This window comes from Triturus cristatus, chromosome 4_2, assembly GCF_964204655.1.
Source record: "Triturus cristatus chromosome 4_2, aTriCri1.1, whole genome shotgun sequence".
In the NCBI taxonomy this organism is placed as follows: Eukaryota; Metazoa; Chordata; class Amphibia; order Caudata; family Salamandridae; genus Triturus; species Triturus cristatus.
Window position 1 is genome coordinate 492,237,896 of NC_140586.1, and position 16,089 is coordinate 492,253,984.

Sequence of the window (16,089 nt, forward strand, 5' to 3'; positions counted from 1 at the left end):
TGAATAGTGAATAAACTGCTAATTGCACTTTTTCAGATAAATTATAATAGATGAACCAACACACAGCAGTTGCACGATGAAAACTGAATGCAGGGAAAACAACATCTGCTTTATTTATTTTTTATGGCGTTGAAAGCACTTGTTCCATTCAGCATCACTAAATCGACATGCTTTCAGATAATCAGTAGTTACTGAGTGCCATATATACGAAGAGCATCGTCACAAGCCTTCCTTATCATGATGGGTAGATCACTCATTAACTTGATAGGATTATAGGGATAGAGACGCCTTCATAATTTACCTAATTTAATATATTCGAAATGATACATTTTCTTTGTTGTGGCCTTGTTTTTTAGTAACTGCTATGGCCCATTACTTTGTCAGATTTGAGTGTTTGTGGATTCAGGTAAACAGATGAGGCCTCTAAACGAGGGAAACAATGTTCCATTCCTGTGCTTTCCTTTTGAAAATCAATATTTGAGGTTGATTGGTCGATCAGAGAGTTCTCAAAACTATTGTTCCCAGAACAAATTAGCTGTAAAAGAAAAGCCCAGGACTGGAAACTGGTGTCCATGTTGACATGGAGTAACCGTACAAAAGATGCTCTCTTCTGACAGGTGTAGACGTTGGCATGTAGGAGAGCATGTGCAATGGAAGGTACAGAACAAAACGAAGGTGAGGCTGTAGGTATGAGTTGGGATCTTGAGTTCAGATAGTGTGGGAAGTGTTGTGGGCAGGAGTCTGGTAAGAATATGAAGAAAATGAAAGTTGTGACAACTCCTCTGTAGGCACAGGCCTGTATGGTTTGCATGCTGGGAGGGAGAGGGTGAAAGTCTGAATTTGTGCATCTGGAGAAGTACTGAGTCTTTCGATTCTTTTCTCCTTGGTGCAGGGTAAGGAGTTGGGTGAAACATTTTTATTAGTATGCACCATATATTTGCCAATTAACAGTGAATGCACATACAGACATTATGCAAACATTGCAATTTACCTCCTGTTTCCATTGGTTCTTTGTCAGTGCACTTAACATAACAGAACAGAAAACTAATCTCCATCACTGTCAGTTACCAACGACCGTCAGTCCTCAAAGTCCCAGTGACTGCACTTCCATTGCTACTCAATGACACAGACAGCATCCGTAGGAGCAACGTTTTCCAGACCACCGGAAATTATAATGAAGGCCGTTTTGGATTTAATTACTGGCCATGATTTAAAGTTCTGTTATAACTAATTGTAGCAGGTTGGTATTAAGAAAAGAAATTACCTAACAGCAGTAATATCTTATTTGATGTATTTTATTGGCAGATACAAGGTTCTATGTAGCAGACAAATAGAAAGCACAGGCACCTATCTAAACCGCACTCCCTTTACACCAGAAAACTCACAGCATATCATGCCAGATTGCCTTATCTCTAAAGGTAAGAATGGACATAGGTCCTAAATACCCCACAGAAAAGGTACAGAACATGGCAAATGGGACGGACAACACATCACACAGGTTACAGATAAAACTGGTGCGGACTAAGAAACCTCTTCCATCCTAGACTGGATGTTCCTCTCGCATCCTGAGATGTATGTCTCTCTTGTGGATGAGCTTGATATTCCTCAAGGGGTACAGGCTGGATATCCCTTAATGCACCTCAGGTCATCCAGCAACCGTAAGATTGAGTAGATCGCCATTACATTCTTGGATAAAACAAAGACACCAACCAAACATTTTAGCTAGGATATCTTTCCAAGAATATGAACCAAAGTTTCCAAAAAGGACCTGCTGAATCATGTCTTGGATTCAGTGTATAATCCTAAAAATCAAAGAACTATTCAAATTCCTAAACTCATTTTTCTTGAATTTTATAAGACCTTGTAAAATAAATACACCTGCCTCAAAACAATTAGCTAGCACATTTGAATGTATGTAAATATATCTCACAGAGTCTTACATCTTATCCTCCTGAACTAAAATTGAAACTTCTATGACTATGCATGCACTTGTGGTGACCATCTTTGTTTTTATGGTTTTTCCCCCCCACTAGCTGCACTTGCCCCTCTTTTGCCTCTTTAAGTAAAGCATGCCCCTCGTGCAATTCTTGAATGCTGTTGACTGGTTTCTATACAAGATACCAAGTGCAGGTTTGAATCACAGTGTTCAATAAAATAAAAAGAAAATAACAGTTTAAGTTCAAAGAAAGTTTTATTAAAGAAAGATAAGATGTCTACATACAATGCATAATATTAAAATCATATCAATACATTACAATTATAAATCAGTTACAATAAAATCGGACTTAACAATAGAAGAGAAAAGAATCAAACAACTAAGTGTAATGTACATATCGATAGAGTATAAAACCTATTTGGAACATATTAGAGGAATCATGGTGGTTTCGAGACTTCCTGCTGGGATGGTAGAGGTTTTGAAAGTTTTTTAGCATATGCATCAATATACAACGTAACTGGTGACCATAGGTCTGAGCGTTCATTGCCATACGTAAAGGGTAAACAAAGGTGGTATCCAATCTATGATTATGGCAAACAGAGTACCACCAAGCCTTGTAAGAAATTGTATTTGAGTCTTTCCAATTAATAGTAATTTGCTGAAAACAACTGCTAACAATAAGTCAATAACTTTGACATTAGAGGTTACCTCCTCCCAAACGGAAGTGAGACTACCCAAGAAAACATGTTTAAAACATGTTTAAAAGAAAAAGAAAATTTGGTGTCAAAAATTAAATTAATTTGAGACCATACTTGTTGCCAAAAAGTATAAACAGAAGGACAAGAAAATAGCATATGGAATAAATCAGCCCTTGATGTCTTACATGTCCAACATGAATCCGGTACATTCCGAAATCTTTTGTTCAAAGTAGCTGGTGTAAATAAAAGTCTATTATAGACAAAGAACAATGTTTGTGTTGTATTGGCTGCCCTGGATGACTTGCGTATTTTATTCCATATTTTCTCCCAAAGAGGTACTGCCATTCGGTTTTAAAATCCCGTTCCCATGCCTCATCTACTCTAGACCTTTGTCTATCAGCAACAGAATCATGCAAAAATCTATAAATAGTAGATGCTTTGGGAACTGCTTTTAGTAAAGTATGAAGTCGTGAAGAAGGATACAAACAGGTGGGATTATTGTGCGTATTTGGAAGTTGAGTATACACGTCCATAATCGTCTTTTTGAGCAAGTCATATTTGTGTATGAAGGAGGAGGGCAAACTGAAAGAGTGGCTCAATGAATTAAAGGATTTAAACTTCGAGTCTAAAAATAGCTGATGAACCCATATTATTCCCATTTGTCTCCATGTTTTCCAATAAAAGGGTTTACCTCGTATGGTTAGATTATTATTGTGCCAAATCGTTGAGTCAAGGAAAGAGTCAATAGTGAGATGGATTAAAGGGGGAACTGAGTCGAGGAGTTTGTAGGTATTTTTTATTATAGGTGTAGAGAGATATTGTGGCTTACGTGAAAAGGATAAGTATTCGTGAGAGGAAAAGGGAGATAAAAAGAGGTGTTCAATAGAGGTCCATAGAGGGCAATCGTCTATAGAGTCAAGCAGCCAAAGAGAAGCTTGCCATAGAAGAAAAGCTTACTGATAAACCTGGAAGTCAGGGTAGTTGACTCCTCCCTCTGTCTTAGGACGTGACAATTTTGAAATAGACATGCAAGATTTCTTATTACTCCATAGAAAGGAGGAAAGTATGGAATTAACTTTCTTAAAAAGTTTAGCAGTTACAGGGATTGGGATATTGAAAATCGTATATAGGACTATGGGTGTTCACATCATTTTGTCTCTAAACGGCCCCACCATGAAAGATATAGGGGATGCCATTTAGCAGTTAACTCTGAGATATTTTTAATACATTTATTAATGCATAATGTTATTGTGACTGAAATTGAGGAGGTGAAGTATAGACCAAGGTATTTAATGTGAGTGGAACTCCAAAGGAAATTAGAAGCAATAAATTCTGTTTTAAAAGTGTATTTAGTTAAGGGCAGAATTTCACACTTGTCATTATTTAATTTATAGCCAGATACCAGAGAATATGAATGCACTTCTTCTAAAAAAGCAGGGATTGATTCGTCTGGTTTTGACATGACTAGCAAAATATCAGCAGCATAGGCTGCAAATTTAATATGGACATTGGAGGTTTGAAAACCGTATATATTTGGAATTTGGCGTAATTTGGACAAGAAAGGTTCTAAAGCCAGATTAAAAAGAAAGGGAGAAAGGGGGCAACCTTGGCATACCCCCCTGCCTAAATTGAAATAAGGTGAGACCAAGTCATTTGCACAAACTGCAGCACAAGGGTTAGAAGAAAGAAGAGAGACAAAAGGTATAAAATTCGGGCCAAAACCAAACCATCTGAGAGTATGGAATAGATAGTCCCATTCAACTCTATCAAAAGCTTTTTCTGCATCTAAATCTATTGCTGCCAGAGAATGTTTGAGGTGGGAAGATTTGGATAAAACATTAAAGAACACTCGTGTATTATCTGTTATAACCCGTCCCTTAACAAAACCGGATTGTTCTTTCCCTAATAAAGTCGGTAAGTGAGAGTCCAAATGTATGGCTAGTGCTTTGGAGAAGATTTTATAGTCAATATTAACCAGTGAAATGGGCCTGTAATTTATACAAAATTTAGAATCTTTAACCTCCTTGGGAATAAGACAGATGTATGCTTCTGAAAAGGAGCCTGTGGAGCCATTTGCTGATTGGAAAAAGTGTAGCAGGGTATGCAATTTAGGCAAGAAAAATTTTGAGACATGAAGATAAAACTCAACTGTAAAACCATCTGGCCCAGGTGCTTTTTCCTTTTTAAGGAATTGAAGAGCCTTTAGGAGTTATTGTTGTGTTACTTCTGCTTCCAGGGGAGATAATACTGATGGGTCATAATGAGGCTTTTGAATATTTGAAAAGAACTGTGACAAAGAACGATAATTAGCTAAAATCTTCCCTGCCTTATTTTTACAACCATAACATTTTGCACTAGATTTTAAAAGATATAAAAAGGCATCATCAGTGGAATTTTTGTTAAATTGTAATTTGGCTTTTATCAGAGCTGTTAGATTTTCTTGCGAATGCGAGACATAATAGGATTGCTCCAATTTCTTAATATCATTAAGGAGGTCATTGGTAAGTTTACGCGCATTCCTCTGTTTCCTTGCTACAAAGCTAATGATGAAATCTCTAGCTGAAGCTTTGAAGGCATCCCAAATAATGGAAAAAGGTAAGGAATCTTTCTGATTTATAACAAAATAATCATTAAGAAATTCAATGAAGGATGCATTAAATTTTGGGTCTAAGAGGAGTGCATTATTAAAACACCATCTTTTAGGAGTATTCATCTTGGGTAATATATCTATGCCAATTGAAAACGGGGCATGATCAGATAAGAGGATAGGGCCAATATCAGCATGCGAGAGGGACTGTGAGATATTGTGAGAAACAAAAATGTAATCAGTCCTAGATTGAGTTTGATGCGTTGGGGAATAAAAGGTGCATTCTCTAGTGGTTGGATTTGTGGGGTTTATGGGGAACAAAAGGCACTTTGGAATTTCTATCTATAAATGGGTCAAACACTTGATTGCAATCCCCAGCTAGTACGAAATTATCATCGATGCTTTGAGAAATTTGTTTGGCTAGTGTAGGCCAAAATGAGGCATCTCCTACTGTAGGGGCATAAACATTAAGGAAATAAACTGGAACACCCCTCAATGATAATTTAACAAGTAACCATCTGCCATCCGCATCTGACTCTTGCGATACAATCGTAACTGGGAGAGACTTACGGCATAATATCATAACTCCATTTCGTTTACCCTCTCCCTGGGAGAAACAAATTTCCCCTACCCAACCTTTTTTTAGTTTCGGAGATTCAGCCTCCGTAAGATGAGTTTCTTGCAGGAAAACATCATCAGCACCTAATTTGGCGAAGTTGGTTAAAACTCTCTGTCTCTTAATGGGAGAGTTCAATCCTCTAACATTCCAAGAGACCAATTTAAATGACATAGGATATCAACAGAAAATTGACATAAAAAACGACAATAAAAGTCTGATTCAATAAAATGGTATATAAGAGTACATAAAAGTAAGAAGTTATTGGATAAGAAAGTCCCAAGCCAAAGAATATTAAGAGAGACAAAAGACTGGCATTCAAGGAAAGACTTAGGTGAGCTAGAGCATAAAGAAAAAGAAATCCTTAGTGACTGATAAGAGAGTAGTGAAAAGGAATAATTCAGAGATGTATTGATATATAGAATTTTCAGTATGAGAATGAGTAAAGGAATAGAGACAATACAGACATCCAAAGAAAGAGAAATATAATCATTAAGTTCAGTGCAAAAAACCACAAACAAAACAAATAACATACCTATATAAAGGGAACACATATGCGGGGGAGGGTTGATCCACATGGAGTAGACGGACCGTCTGGGGAAGACTGGACAGAGCCGGAGAGACAGCACGTCAAACCATGGACATAACTATGGAGAGAAAAAGAGTACCATATTTAATACTATAATAAACAAAGAACAAGGAACGTAGAATAGTAGAGCTAAAACAACGTGAAGTCATAAAAACATAGACCACCATAGACTTAATACTATCCGGGTGTAAACTGTCATAGCATAAATGGAAATAAAATATCAAATTGAAACCTGCAAAATAAGAAATGATGACATATCAGGAGTTCATTCCAGAAAAATCAAGTAATACTTGAGGAAGTAGAACCAGAAGAGTCCATATGAACCAATTTATGTGAGTTAATAAAGCTTTGTAAACTAACTGGATCCTCGTAAGAAGTGGTTTTATTATTGTAGGTGACTTTAAATAAACATGGGTGGAAAAGACCATATCTGGCACCCATAGAACATAGGTCAGGTCTCATGTTCAGGAAAGCCTTGCATCTGGCAGCTGTAGCCTTGGAGTAATCTTGTGCAAAGAACAACGTAAAGCCAGACCATGAAATACGCTGGATAGCTTTAGCGGCAGACAATATTTTCAACAAATCTGTGTACTCGAGAAAATACAGGATGACTCCTCTAGGCCGTTGAGAGGAAGAGTTGTTGATGGAAAGTCGACCCAATCTGTAGGCTCGTTGTATATTTAACACAACATCCTCAGGTAGGTGAAGAATCTTGGGAAGAAAGGACTTGAAGAAACCAATAGGGTCTGCCCCCTCAGCTCCTTCCACCAGACCATAAATATGTATATTATATCTTCTGTTGCGATTTTCAATATCCTCGACCAGCTTTTGTAGTGATGATATTTGGGTCTGCATAAAGGACACACATTTAGAAGTTTCAGCGAAGGAGGAGACATTTTGTTACACTGTCGTGAGCCTGGTGTCGAGTAGAGACCAATTATCCGAAAGAATTTGTAATTTGGAGTTAGTTTCTTCGACAAAAGGTCTGAGTGCTCTTATCTCCTGTAGCAATAATTCCATGGAGACTGGCGAGGGAGGTTTCGGTGGTGAGGGAGGATCCTTCTGTAGGTGTTTTACATTTGATTTACCTGAAAGAACTGGGATGGAATCCATTGTTGTAGTCATATTGTCTTTTTGAAGCAAACCTGAGTCCTCAAGTCTAGAAAGCTCTGAAAATAGTTTTGAGTTTTTAATAAAAGGGCGTTTAGGCTTAGAGGTAGTGTAGAAATACCCTTTTATCCTGCCCATCAATTTATAAAATGGGTGAAAGGCAAAAACAAGTTATCCAGCACCAAGCGTGTTATAATGATAAAATGGCGGATGAAGAAGCTTTGCACTACAAGGATATATAAGTGTTGTAAAATATTCTTCTTCCTTGAGAGAATGAAACAGAGGGGAGATGGCCACCTGCCCCCTTCGCAGTCCGTCGCCAGTGTTGTAAAATATGATACTGCACACCAGTTGAATCTAAGAGTCTTTATTCGTGACCATCCGCTCTCAAACTGACTGGAGCTCACCTGAACATTCTAAGGTGAGCTCCCTCGGAACATACCACTTACTGGTTGGGGAAGGGGTGGAGGAAGATACCAACTACACAATACATATAAGATTATAACAATAAGCTTCATGAACATGTGCACCAAACTGAGTAGAAGTATAATATATTCACTCTTCAAAAATGCTTAAAATCAAACAAGTGACAAAAATTCCTGTACTTGTTATCTGCGCACTTGACCAAATATAAATTGTTAATCCATCTTCTTGAAGATGATATAATCCTCAACATAAATATAGGACACTTGCAGAAAGAGATCCAAGCAGGACCTCCTCTAAGTTTAGACACTTGATTTCTGACTCTAATTTCTCTATCTCCTGCAATAGGATCTCTCTCATTCTGTCAGCATGTCGTATTAATATGTCCATCATTCTGCATGAGGATGAGAGGTTTAGTTCTTCCCATTCCTTAAGTAGGTCTCTATCTACATATTCAAACGTAGGAAATATTATAATCCGTAGACCACGTGGGACCTGTTTGATGTACCGTATAAATTGTTGTTGAAATGTTATGGGGCGAGCGGCACTCAGTTCTTCAGATCTGGGAACACTACGGAAAGAACAAAAAAAAAATGTTGTTAAATATTACACATTGCCAGCAAAGGCAATGGAAACTTTTGATGAAGAAAGAAATGCTTTGCTTCAAGAACTTTTCACTGGCTCTGCAGAGAGGGTCCCAAAAACAAATAAAACTGCAGAAAAAGAAGGTCTCAAACAAAAATTCATCAAATTAGAACAGGCACGTAAACAGGAAGTGTTCCGGTGGTAGGATTCTATAATCTTGAAACGGTATTTAGACATCAAACAGGTCCCACGTGGACTACGGATTATAATATTTCCCACATTTGAAGATCTAGATGGAGACCTACTTAAGGAATGGGAAGAACTAAACCTCTCATCCTCATACAGAATGATGGACATACTAATATGACATGCTGCCAGAAAGAGAGAGATCCTATTGCAGGAAATAGAGAAATTAGAGTCAGAAATCAAGTGTCTAAACTTAGAGGAGGCAACTGGCAAAAACTATAAAATTTTGAAGGATGTATTGAGTACACATCAACTCTACATCAAAGAGAAGAAAATGAGAAAACTAAAAAGGGATGAAAACGACTACAAAAGTGGTAAAGTTTTCACCTTTGCGAAAACGTTTGATGACATACAACCCAAACAATCAGCACCCGGCTGTTGCGGCTGTTGCTCATTTGGATCAAGACCTTGAGATCACAACTATCTTTTTATGAACTGTCCTTTAGAGTTATATTTACTTAGGGAACATTGGCCTTCTCTTGGTCTTGTTTTAGAATTTTGATGTTCTTTTGTACAAAGCTTTTCTAAATTAAAAACTTTTATACTCATCATGTAAGAATCCAAATCTGCTTTGTTGCCAGTGATATTTTGATAACATTCAATGGTTTCTTCTTTGGTTATATACCAATATGAATAATAGTTGTTACTTTTGAGTGCCGGGATATTTGTATATAATATTGTTTATCACGGTGAATGCAGTGCAGAATCTTTGGCATCTAGGTAGTAAGGTGCAGCCTTATCCTGAGTGGCACCACTATAAATGGTTGCTTTTGTTCTTTACAAAATATAACATTGAAAATACTATTGACTACCCAGTCTGATTATAAAAATCTTGTTGAGGTGCATTCTCCTTTACATTACTACCGAATAAGTTGTTGTTGAAATTTCATGTGGAGAGCGGCACTCAGTTCTTCAGATCTGGGAACACTACGAAAAGGATAAAAAACTTTTTGTTAAATATTATACATTGCCAGCAAAGGCAATGGAAACTTTTGATGAAGAAAGAAATGCTTTGCTTCAAGAACTTTTCACCGGCTCTGCAGAGAGGGTCCCAAAAACAAATAAAACTGCAGAAAAAGAAGGTTTCAAACAAAAATTCATCAAATTAGAACGGGCACGTAAACAGGAAGTGTCCCTGTGGTGGGATTCTATAATCATGAAACGGTATTTAGACATCAAATAGGTCCCACGTGGACTACGGATTATAATATTTCCCACGTTTGAAGATCTAGATGGAGACCTACTTAAGGAATGGAAAGAACTAAACTTCTCATCCTCATACAGAATGATGGACATACTAATACGACATGCTGACAGAAAGAGAGAGATCCTATTGCAGGAAATAGAGAAATTAGAGTCAGAAATCAAGTTTCTAAACTTAGAGGAGGCAACTGGCAAAAACTATAACATTTTGAAGGATGTATTGAGTACACATCAACTCTACATCAAAGAGAAGAAAATGAGAAAAATAAAAAGGGATGAAAACGACTACAAAAGTGGTAGAGTTTTCACCTTTGCGAAAACGTTTGATGACATACAACCCAAACAATCAGTACCCGGCTGTTGCGGCTGTTGCTCATTTGGATCAAGACCTTGAGATCACAACTATCTTTTTATGAACTGTCCTTTAGAGTTATATTTACTTCGGGAACATTGGCCTTCTCTTGGTCTTGTTTTAGAATTGTGATGTTCTTTTGTACAAAGCTTTTCTAAATTAAAAACCTTTATACGCATCATGTAAGAATCCAGATCTGCTTAATTGCCAGTGATATTTTGATAACATTCAATGGTTTCTTCTTTGGTTATATACCAATATGAATAATAGTTGATACTTTTGAGTGCCGGGATATTGGTATATAATATTGTTTATCACGGTGAATGCAGTGCAGGATCTGTGTAGCTTGGCATCTAGGTAGTAAGGTGCAGTCTTATCCTGAGTGGCACCACTATAAATGGTTGCTTTTGTTCTTTACAAAATATCACATTGAAAATACTATTGACTACCCAGTCTGATTATAAAAATCTTGTTGAGGTGCGTTCTCCTTTACATTACTACTGTATAAGTTGTTGATGTCGTGTTTGGTGTCAAACACCTTGGAATCATACCCCCACACCAGTAAGTGGTGTGGGAGTATGATCCCACCCTTCTAGAGGGAGAGACATGACAGCACTGGTATACCCGGTACCAACTTAAAAGAGCCCTGGCATCACAAAATGGATGCTGCAGCCACAGACACGGGTCTGGCTTCCTGCTGCTGACCGAAACTCCGGCAGGGGAGGCCTGGACAATAGGTTTCCTGTCACAGGGAGGTGTAACCACCTCCCAGACACGCTGATGTGTATTGGGGCTGGGTGGGAGCACTCTCAAAGTGCTTGCTATTTGTTTACCAGATAATCTCAATTGAATTGACTAACAGAAAACCACTAAAGGTACAAGCTTTAGAATACAGTAAGTTCTACTGAACTTAGAATTGTGTGTCAAGGGCTTAGCACACCCTTTATACAACTCAAGAGAGTTTTAGTAGGCCACACTACAGTACGTAGTGCAATACACCACACCTCACTAGTAATGTCTCCAAGGACAGGAACCAGTGGGTCCCTGCCAGAGGCCATTGGGCTTCTACCCTCCAAGTATGATAACGTCTCATTTTTGGAATTGAGATCATTATGCAGTACTAGGAGACTGAAGACAGGCAAAAGTCCAACCACCCAACACCTCCTGGAGGTACTCAGGCTGGATGATCTCAGAAGACCTATAGGGTCTGAAGGGGTAGGCAGAGTGGGTGGGGCAGCAGATGAGGAAGGGCCTAGGGGTGAAATTCTCAATGACCTGACCTCTAATGCTGAACAGGAAAATGGCAATGATCTTGACCTGGACAATCCAGCTCCCCTGGAAGATGAGGGGGAGGGCCACAATTGCCCCCTCTTTGTCCCTTCTGGAAGAGTTGGGCCTAGAAGGTCTAGATTGGAACCTCTATCTCTGCTCATAGGAGGGAAACCTCCCAGGAGAGAGAGACTGCTGAAGTATGAGGAAGCCCAGCTTAAAATCAAAAAGCAGCAGATAGCCATAGACAGGGAGTCCCTAGAGCTCTACAGAGCTAGATAAAAAGATGGGACTAGTGATAGGGAGAGGTCTCATAACCATAGAAACCTAAATAAGATTGTCCCTCCCTACCAGAGTGGGGATAACATCCACAAATGAATTACTGCACTGCAAAGGGCCTGTAAAGTTCAAAGGGTCCCCCAGGAGCAGTGGGCAGCAATCTTATGGCTCTTGTTTGCAGCCAAAGGTAGAGATAAGGTCCTCACTGTTATAGAAGAGGATGCTGATGATTATACCAGCCTGAAAAGTGCATTGATTGAAGGGTTTGGCCTAACCACTGAAAAATATAGGTTAAAGTTCAGAGATACCCAAAAGGCATAACATCAAAACTGGGTGGACTTTGTGTGTGCTACTAAGGCTCTGGAGGGTTGGTTACTTGGCAGCAAGGTGCATGACTTTCAAGGATTGTACAATTTAATTATGAGGAAGCAGATCCTTAATAATTGTCAAAATCAGCTGTTGCACCAGTACCTGGTGGACTCAGATCTGACCTCTCCCCAAGAATTGGGAAATAAGGCAGACAAGTGAGTCAGAACCAGGATGAGGCAGAAGGTTCAGAACCAAGGGAGTGACCAGAAGAAGCAAGATCCAAGAACTCTGACAAGGGTGGGAAAAGGGTAAAGACCAGAAGTCTTCACAAGGTCCCCAAAAAGCTTCTTTAGGGGGTGAATCCCAATCTAATAAAGGAAAAGGCCAAAAGAAACCATGGTGCAAAATCTCTGGACAAGTGATTGCACAAAGTCCCAAGACGCAACTCCAGCCACTATTGCTCCTAAGGCAACTGTTCCCCCTAGTACAGCTACAATTGGTGGTGGTAATATTCAGAATAAGGGTGTAGTAGGGTTAACCCTGGGTTCTGAGATGGACTCTGGCCTAGTCAGAGTTCCAACTCAGGCTGTCCTAGTCTGTGATGGAGGCATGGATGTGTCCTCCTTTGTGAGTCCCAGTAACTTGTCAAATACAGACAGCAGCCTTTGATTAATGGAAAAGAGGCTTTGGCCTTCAGGGACACAGCAACAAGTGTCACAATGGGTAACAAAAGATCTTGTGGAACCTGGGCAGATTATACTTGGTGAAATGTACCAAGTGACCAATGCTAGCAATGTCAGAACAGACCATTCTCTGGCAGTTGTTAACTTCTCCTGGGGAGGGGTACCTGGAATTAAGAAGGTTGTGGTGAGTGCAGACCTACCAGTCGAATGCTTGCTTGGCAATGATCTGGAAACTTCAGCTTAGGCTGAAGTGGAGCTCAAGACACATGCAGAAATGCTAGGGATCCCTGCTCATGTCTTTGCTGTGACTAGGTCACAGGCCAAAATGTCTAACACTGGACAGGCCCTGGATTCTGGAAGAATGGAGGAGGAGCAGTAGGGGAAGGCAGTGCCTTCCCCCTAACTCAGAATACAGATCAGCCTCCTGAGGGAGATAATCTTGAACCTGAAGAAAGAACTCTCCCAGAGGGGCTTGATCCTCTCCAGGTTGAGTTCTTGGGGACAGGGGGTCCTTCCAGGGCAGATCTGAGCCAGGAGCAGAAAATCTGCCCATCTCTTGAACCCCTCAGAAAGCAAGCTGCTGATGAGGCTGTTGGGAAATTTAGTGGCACCCATAAAATCTATTGGGATGATGGACTCCTTTATTCAGAGTGTAGAGACCCCAGCCTGGTGATTACAGGAGGTTGGTCATACTTCTGAAGTTTGGGGGCTTCCTACTGACACTAGCCCATGATATTCCCTTAGCAGGACACCTGGGCCAGAACAAGACTTGGGACAGAATTGTCCCTCATTTTCACTTGCCCCACATGTCTGAAGACACAAAGGAGTTTTGTCGCTCCTGTGTGACGTGCCAAGCCAGTGGCAAGGCAGGTGGAACCACAAAGGCCACCCTGATACCACTACCTGTGGTGGGGGTTCCCTTTGAGAGGGTAGGGGTTGACATTGTTGGTCCCATGGATCCTCAAACAGCATCTGGACACAGATTTATCCTGGAAGTGGTGGACCATGCCACTAGGTACCCAGAGGCCATTCCACTTAGGACCATAGGACCACTACAGCACCTATGGTGGCAAGAGCCCTCTTGGGTGTATTCTCAAGAGTGGGTTTTCCTAAGGAGGTAGTATCTGACAGGGATGCAAACTTCATGTCAAGTTACTTGACTGCAATGTGGAAGGAGTGTGGAGTGAATTATAAATCCACCACACCCTATCACCCACAATGCAATAGTTCAGTTGAAAGATTCAACAAAACCTTAAAGGGCATGATCAAAGGTCTCCCAGAAAAGCTTAGGCGCAGATGGGACATCCTTTTTCCCTGCCTTTTGTTTGTCTACAGGGAGGTGACACAAAAGGGGGTTGGTTACAGCCCCTTTGAACTTTTGTTTGGCCATACAGTTAGTGGTCCTTTGTGTCTGGTGAAGGAAGGATGGGAGTTGCCTCTCAAACCCCCTAAACAGGACATAGTGGACTAAGTACATGGTCTCCGCTCCAGGATGGCTGAGTATATGAAAAGGCAACTAAAAACCTTGAGGCTACCCAGAAATTGAAAAAGGCCTGGCATGACTAAAAGGCTGTGCTGACTACCAGCCAGGGCAGAAAGTGTGGGTGTTGTAGCCTGTGGCCCCAGCAGCGCTCCAGGATAAATGGAGTGGCATACAATTGTTGAACAGAAAGGGGAGGTCACCTACATGGTAGACCTTGGAACCCCTTGGAGTCCCCATAGGGTACTTCATGTCAACAGACTAAAACCATATGTTGACAGGGCAGACATGGGCTTGCTCATAGCTACTGATGAGGGACAGGAGGAAGAGAGTGACCCACTCCCTGACCTGCTCTCTCAGAACCCTGATGATGGATCAGCAGATGGTGTAGCCTTGGCAGGCAGCCTCACTGTTCAGCAACAAACTGACTGCAGAAAACTTCTCAGCCAGTTTAGACATGTTTTCTCTGAATCCAAGTCAGACCACCTGGTGCACCTGATCATGCCAGGGACTGTATAAGGACAGAAGTCCAAAAGATGTTGGATTTGGGAGTCATCGAACCCTCAGATAGCCCTTGGACTAGTCCAGTAGTCCTTGTGCCTAAACCTCACACCAAAGATGGCAAGAAAGAGATGAGGTTGTGTGTGGACTACAGGGGTCTCAATGCAGTCACTAGGACTGATGCCCATCCCATCCCAAGGGCAGATGAGCTAATAGATATTTTGGCCTCAGCCAAGTTTCTAAGCACATTTAACTTGACAGATGGCTACTGGCAGATCAGACTAGCTGATGCTGCAAAGCCAAAGACAGCATTTTCTACCCCTAGTGAGCACTAATAATTTGTGGTAATGCCCTTTGGTTTGAAGAATGCACCTGCCACTTTCCAAAGGTTGGTGAATCAAGTCCTTACAGGCCTGGAAGACTATAGTGCAGCATATCTTGATGATGTTGCTGTCTTTAGCTCCACCTGGGAGGATCACCTGGTCCACCTGAGGAATATTTTGGTGGCCCTTCAAAAAGCAGGCCTAACTATCAAGGCTACTAAGTGCCAGATAGGGCAGAGTCAGGTTGTGTACCTGGGCCACCTTGTAGGTGGAGGCCAGGTTCAACCATTGCAGAGCATAAAACCAGACCATAATGGACTGGGTTGCTCCCACTACCCAGACTCAGGTGAGAGCCTTCTTAGGCCTGACTGGGTATTACAGACGATTTGTCACAGGGTATGGATCAATAGTGACACCCCTGAATGACTTAACCTCTAAGAAAATGCCCCAAAAGGTTCAGTGGACAGTTAGCTGTCAAAAGGGATTTGATGACCTGAAGCAGGCCATGTGCACTGCTCCCATTCTGCAAAGTCCTGATTACTCCAAAAAGTTCATTGTGCAAACAGATGCATCTGAGTTGGGGGTAGGGGCTGTACTGTCAGTCAGTAGCTTTCATAAGCAGAAGGCTAACACCCAGAGAGAAACGTTGGTCAGCCATTGAGAGGGAGGCCTTTGCTGTGGTTTGGGCTCTGAAGAAGTTGAGGCCATACTTGTTTGGTACTCACTTCATTGTTCAGACAGACCATAAGCCCCTCTTATGGCTTAAAAAGATGAAGGGTGAAAACCCCAAACTTCTCAGGTGGTCCATTTCCCTACAGGGGATGGACCATACAGTGGAACATAGACCTGGGAGTAACCATGCCAATGCAGATGGACTCTCCAGATATTTCCACTTAGAAC